At 39.7% G+C, this 7,221-nt stretch overlaps 1 protein-coding gene across 2 annotated transcripts in view; it reads right to left on the bottom strand.

Annotated features, from left to right (window-relative positions):
• The window catches only part of lrfn5a (leucine rich repeat and fibronectin type III domain containing 5a), a 112,989-nt gene extending 106,396 nt beyond the window's left edge, over positions 1–6,593 (bottom strand). Inside the window, exon 1 of one of the 2 annotated variants that reach the window (XM_030045184.1) lies at positions 6,497–6,593. The gene's annotated coding sequence lies outside the window, so the exon portion shown is untranslated. The remainder of the gene's footprint in view (positions 1–6,496) is intronic. The other variant, XM_030045186.1, reaches the window with a different exon arrangement.
• Between the last annotated feature and the right edge of the window lie 628 nt (positions 6,594–7,221).

Below are 7,221 nucleotides of genomic sequence, written 5' to 3'. Positions count from 1 at the left end.
AGCCCGTGGGTCTCAGAGTTTAAATAATAACAATCATTCATGCACACTATTGTGAACATGGAAGAAAGTAGTGGCTTTGAATAAATTAATGGTTAGAGCTTCACTGTGCCTCCTTTTCATAATTACAAACTGCTCAATAAAGGACAGGAAGCCTATCATTAGAGAAAATTATTTTTAATGCATAGTGATGAAGTTTGATAGCAGGTATAAAAGACTGAAGTCTCTATCCCTGATTGAATGACAAAAATTTTGGTTCTTGATGTTGTAAAGAGTAAAACAATTAAAAGTCTTCTGGGAAAAGGAGCACCCTGGAGGAAGCGCCCTTTAACAGCTCATTCATGGCTTTGAGATGAAGCCAAGTTGATCGCCTCATATGACACTCCCTCATGCATCATTCATTGCTTCACAACAAGTAAACTGTTTCATTTACTTGATGCCACATTTCCTTTCTGTGATGGCCATTTTGTGTCCCTTCAGCAAGAATGAAGTTTAATTGAATTGGGGGACAAAAATGGCAAGAGTAAATGTAAATCACCTCATTCTAGTCAGGCTGTCTTCCCAAGTGACTGGCTGCCAGCTGTGGAGCCAATGGCTAAAGGGATAAAATGGAGAAAGATGACTGGGAAATCTGATATTAAACTTCCTACAGGGTCTTTTAAAGCCTCTTAGGCCCTTTTCTCTGTTACTCGCTCTCTTTACTTCCCTCAGTCTCTCTCTTTCTCCCTGCCTCTTGAATAAATTATGAAATCCAATCTCCCTCTGCAATCGCTCTGGTGTTTTCTTTCTTTTCCTTTTCAGAGCTCTGTTACTGCTTCTTCTCTCCATTCTGATCTCTGCTGTTGAATAAAGGATGAAATTCCAAAGCTTCTCCTGTTGTTCTTTCTCTCTTTTCTTAAGCTCTCTCTTTAGCTCCTCTTTCTCTTGTTATGTCCCTAGCCTTTACCAACAAAAGCTGACAGAACAGCATGTCCAAATAATCAGGAATTACAGAGAAATCACTCACTCAACATGACCAACACCAACTTCCAGACACATTTTAACACAAAATACCTGTCAAATTTTGACTGCTGCAAGAGAGTACCATGTATTTTAAGAGGCCAAAGCCAATCATCAGTGCTATGGTACTATATCTGTCCCACTACTATTACACTACTTTACATCATAAAAAGGGTATCATGTTTGTTTGCATCAGTTAAAGTGCATCTGCATCAATAGCTGTGACCACAGCACTGTAATACCCCTGCTGCAAAACTTCCACAGTAATGCTTTAGCTGGAATACAGTGCATACAGAGTAACTTGTTTCTTGGCACAACCATCGCTGTCCATGGTTCTGAAATGGAGATTCCTGGTTTACAAGGCAAGAGACCTCCATCATCCACTTGAAGTATTAAGAACACTGCCTTGTTTTCTGCTGCCCCATTATCCTTCATAATGTCATAATGTATCCTTCTGTCCCAGATAGATTAGGTAATGTAACGTTAGCTGTCTTATTGTTAGTGTACTGCACTTGTATGCTGTTGTTGTTGTTGCTGTTTTTTCCCCCACTGTTGAAAATTATGGCTGTTAGTAAGAGGTAAAGGATAGGTTTTCTGATAGTTCAGGTTCTATGGTGTGCTCAGATATTTAACTGCGTCTTGCCTGAACTACACAAAGAGTGCAATGCAGTCTTTAGGACATCAAAGGCAGTGCTGAGCACTTGCCAAACTAAATAGCATATGAAGCTTTCAATGGGGCTAAATGCTATAAAATGTTGATTACATAGGTGCAGTTTGACTTTCTGACTTGGGGGGGGGGGGCAACACGAGGGGAGGAGGTATAGCCATAATCCATGGTAGCTGAAATATAGTAATGTTAGCCTAAACCGAGTTTACAACGTTAGTACCCTGAAGTAGCTAGACTAGCTAACGTTAGCTAAGTTAGTGCTAACGTTAGCAAAAGAAGCGATTGCTCTTTGTTAGTGCTAACGTTAGCAAAATAAGCGATTGCTCTCTGTAGGGACTTGGCCTCTCCAGCTTTGTGCATGGAATTCCATCCAGATCGTTGGGCGATGGCAGCCTGCCTTAGCTAATTATTCCATTTCCAGTCCAAATCAGTTTTTAAAAAAACACTGCCAACATCCATCAGCTGATGAGACGGTCGCTTCCACTCTGACAGATGCAATTTGCACTCTGGCCACTAGGGGGGGCAGTGTGCCCCCCCCCACCCCAAGCCAAACTGCGCGCATGGTTGATCACGACATTTGTTTCCAAATATTTACCAGTAACTTGACTATTAGTCACTGTTACTCTGCCCAATATTTATAATCCAGACACAATTTTAAGTTTATTTGAAATCAATGATTGTAAAATGATTTCAGAAGATTTACACTGGCATGATGTGATGATGGTTCCAGATATCAGTCATCTAACCATACAGAAATGTGTACCTGACAATTACTGTCTAGCAATTTTCACCGATGCACAGTAAAAAAAAAAATAAATAAATAAATAAAAATAAAAATAAAAATTATCATTTAAAGAGCAGAAGAAGTCTCACCGCTGTTCGTTTGACTCTGTTAACCTGAGTTTTTGCATTCTACATTGCTCCATTGCATATTCTTGGATGTGGAATATCTCCCTATACATTTTCTCTGCATAAACCCTGGCAGAGTGACAGGGTCTGAGACAGTATATCCAGAACAATATATCCAGAACATCCAGCTATAATACAACATCACTATGTCAGTACTTATGCACTTCTACAATACAACAAAAGGAATACAATCACTTTGAACCTAATAAAGCACATCATCTGAATCGACAGCAGGTAAAAATAAATAAATAAATAAAAAATAAACAATGGTACAATACTACTACTATAGTGCTAAATGACTGTCATGCTTGTTGGTATCTGCTAAAACATCTCTGGATCAACAGCTGGTACATAGGTAGCACAGTAATTTGACTATACAAGAAAGGTTTCTTCACATATCTGCTACAAAAAGGAACAAAGATTTGCTACAGTACTAAGGGAGCACCATGTTTCTTTGTATTCAATAAAATATGTCTGGATTGACAGCTGCACTGACGCTGCTGCTGATCCACTGCTGGCTCTGAATTATCACACAAGAAACGTTTTCCTTCAGGTAGCCCCAGGAAGTAAAGTCGCTCCAGCAGCTGGGAAATGACACCCTGCTGTCTAAAAAGTCTGACATCATGTGGATAAGTAACACCATGTGTTTTGTCTGTGAAACAGAGTGATTTTCTTGTGATGCCAGACATTTCAGACACCCTGTACACTTTTAGGGTTACTCTGCTGATGATTTATGGCTTGGAAGGGAAGCCATGAGTTATGTACTCCGCCTCTTCATGTAGATGGAAGGAAAGTTGTGTTCTTTTATCGAAAATCTCCTGAGGACGGTCTCAATGGCTCTGTCAATGTTACTGTTAATACACACAATGTAATGCCCTACCGTCCTTGTCAATCCATCTGTCTTTTTCTTTCTATACCCCCACACACACTCTCCATTTCTGCCTGTCTCTCTCTCTCTCTCCCTCTCCTCTTATCTGATAGATTGAATAATTCATGCCTATTCTTCAAGGAGGCTCTTTGTTCTCTCCCCACTGCTTTCTTTAAAAGCACTTGGGATTTGCGTGTGTGTGAGAGAGAGGGAAAGAGAGGTTACACTCTTCCCATATTCTTCACTATTTTGCTGTGTGTTTAAATGCACCAAGATTAACATAATTTGAGCATACACTCACAAAGACAGACACAGGCATACATGAACTCTCATGCACACACAAAGTCCCATCTCTCTTTCCTTACCTCTTTCTGACATAGCAATGAATGAAAACTTGCAAACACACACACACACACACACACACACACAGTATGTATGGTTACTATCATACAGCAACCACTATAATGACACTTACTTTGAAAGCAAATGAGTGAGGGTGTGTGCAAATGTGTATGTGTCACAGTTTGTGTGTGTGTCTGTGTCTGTGTGCATATTATTAAAGATGAGAGATCATTATACCTCTTCAGTCACTAAACCCTCCGCCCTGCATACTAATACACACACACACACACACACACACACACACACACACACACACACACACACCTTTATATTCCAAATGTCAACTTGAGTGAGACAAGAACAGAGAGAAGAGGTGGAGAAATTGTAAAAAAAAAAAAAAAAAAAAAAAAAAAAAAAAAGAGAGAGAGAAAGACAGAAAAAAGGTCGAGAAAACAGGAGGGTGTGTTGTCAGTTCAAGTAATTTCAGTGCTTGTTACTTTCTGGGAACAATAATTCATTATGCTAATCATTATTTAACTTTTCTGTTACATCTCCAAATTTAAAGTCAGTGAAAGGAGGGTAAAAAGAATTCACAGAAAGCTGCCAGAGTTGTCTTTAATTTTGAATTTTCTTACCCTCAAAATTCATAACTTTACCTCTCCACTGTCCATTTTCTTTGTCACCCTTTCACTCAACACAGACATAACAGGAATACTTCCACCCAGTGAAAGCTGAACTTTTCTGCCACATGGACACAGCCATTGATGCTGACTCAGCGCTTGTGTCAACTGAGAGGACAAAAACTTTTTGTTTAACTTTATTATTAAAATGAATTTGGATATAGTGTGTGGATAATTCAGTTCCAATCTGATATTTAGATGAATGGCAGCAAAAGTAATAACTTGTTTATCCCTACTAAAACTGAAAGAAACCTACAGTTTGGTGCATGGCTAACCATAACTCAAGTGAAAAACAAAGAAGAAAATTACCCCCAAAAGACAGGGGTCTGAACTGCTCTGCAGATGCAGTGTTGTCAACAATACTGGTGAACACTGCATCCACAATCCAGCCCTGACTTGATCACCAAAATGTACCACAAAGACAACATACCCTGATTTAAACATAGCTGAAGCTCAAACTGTCACACACAGTTTTGTTTCATCAAGACAACTTCTTTCTGGCCTACAAAACTGTAATATTAAAAACCTTTAATTTATACAAAATTCTGCTGCCAGAAAACTGACCACAAGTAATTTTTATCACTTTCTATCTATTCTAGCTTCTCAAGGAGTTGAAACTTTGAGGGAAGCTGTACCTCTGGCCACACCCAATCAGTGATGTGGCAATAGGTATTTTTTAGCAGCTGTCAATGGCAAAGTACTGGCACTGCATTGGCGATTGGCCTGTCGTCAGAGGTCCCAACATGCCTGAAAGTTTCAACCCCTTGAAAGCAGTGCAGCAGAAGTTTTGCTAGTTTTGCTGCTAGTGGTGACTCCACTATTAATGTATAAATTGCTACATGGGTCATTTTTATCCAGCATCATCATCCTTTATGCATGCCCACACGCCCTCCCATCACAGGATGCTGGCTACAGTACTGTTCCTAGAATCCAAAAATCAGCAAACAGCAGAATGTTGTCCCCGTCTCTGAGAAAAACGTCCTCTTGTAAGTAGGGAAGCTAATTCTGTGTAGAGCTCCCTCCTTGTTGCTCCATGTCTAGACTCTCTCTCTGCATGCTGTTTGGGAGTCTATGAGTGTGTACGTGACTGAATATGTCTGCTTGAGTGTGTGGGTCATGTGTAAATTGTGTGAGGTTATCTGTTTATTTCTCCTCTTTCTCAGACACTAGCACATGGGTTGAGATGGGTGCTGCCCAAGCTTCTGTTAGTGTTGGCCAAAGTCCCAGCTCTTGGGCACTGCCCTTGTTTTCTGTAGTCATTTGCACCAACTGTGGACTCGTTTCTCTGCTGCATCATGATATTCTTGCCTCAGCATCACTGTGGTCTGCATTTCTATCTATTTGACTGATAACTATTGTACACTCAGTAAGAGATCCTTCAGGCTACTCAGCCTCCTAAAGTTTTCTCAATTGTTTTTATTCATAAGGTTGTCTTGAAAGTTTTCTCCTTGCACACACTGAGGTGTGTCCAAGGAGTGTGCGTGTGTCTGCGAACACACACGAGAGAGAAGGTGAGTGTGTGTGTCTGTGTATGTGTTGGCTTTGGGTGATCACATCATCCACTTTAGACAGAGGCACTACACACACATTATAATTTCTCAAAGCTGCATAAAACGGACTTGCAGTACGTGTGAATGAGTTTCATAGCCAAAATATGAGGGAGCAGCCGAGTTGGCTTCAAAAACTTTAATTAAAAAAAAATATTTTTCAAAGTAGTTGTTGATGCAGCCAATTGGTTTGATGAAAACTTTTTTTTTTTTCTTTTTATTCTAAATGAGGAACTATCCACTAAGTAAAGCACTTATTTAGTTAGAAGGCCTTTTAGAGAACAAATTGAGTACCGTTATTTTTCGGTGGTCTATATTCAAAACTTATTTATTTATGTATTATTTTCCAAATTATCAGTTGAATTTCCCTCTGTTTCCATGTTGTTTGCTGTCTTAGGCATAGTTTATCCCATCCTGAGTATGTTGCAAATCAAATACGGCCACCATGTGAAAAAAATACTAAATGTATTACGATCCAAATACTTACGGAGCTCACCAAGCATATCAAGGGGCCCAAGGCAATCATCAAGTGTTCTCGTCCACCACACTAAAGGTTGAAGTAATTTCTGTTCCCCTGAATGGAATCGCAGCCACTCCGCCCGTCTATGGCCTAAAGGCAAAATGAATATTCATAACAGTTTAGACCTGTGTCATGAATATTCATGTGTGTTAACACCAGATATGCAAATGAGCCAGCCAACCCAGATGGCTTCAGATCACGACATAATGATCACACACACACACAAATTCATGCACAAATACACACATAAAGACATAAGCACACACACTACAGTGTCTTTCCAAAGGTGATGACAACGTGCCTCAAATAACAGAGTGGAAAATAAAAAGAGAGTGGGGACTGGAACAAGATTAAAACTGGACGTAGAATTTTGTGGTGGAAGACTTTATCTGGGATTAGATCTCAACACAACCATGATGTGACAAAGTCTACCCAAGTCTACCAAAGAAGCACACAAACACAGGATCAGAGTAAATAAATCTGCCAAACATAATGCCTATGTGTTTTATAAAGTCAGTGATAGTACTCAACAGTGAGCTACTGGAAGATTTACGATGGTGCAAGAGCATATTTGGCTTTGTTGGGCTGCCAAAATCATCTCCAGGGAGCTATTTCAGGAAGATGGTTTAACAAATCTTGAAGTAACCCTGAAGCCTGAGCCTCCAGTTTAACAATGACAATGACAATCAAAG

The sequence above is a fragment of the Myripristis murdjan genome, chromosome 22 (assembly GCF_902150065.1).
Source record: "Myripristis murdjan chromosome 22, fMyrMur1.1, whole genome shotgun sequence".
Taxonomy (NCBI): domain Eukaryota; kingdom Metazoa; phylum Chordata; class Actinopteri; order Holocentriformes; family Holocentridae; genus Myripristis; species Myripristis murdjan.
The sequence above is the reverse complement of the archived record's forward strand: the minus strand, read 5'-3'. Positions and strand labels throughout refer to the sequence as shown.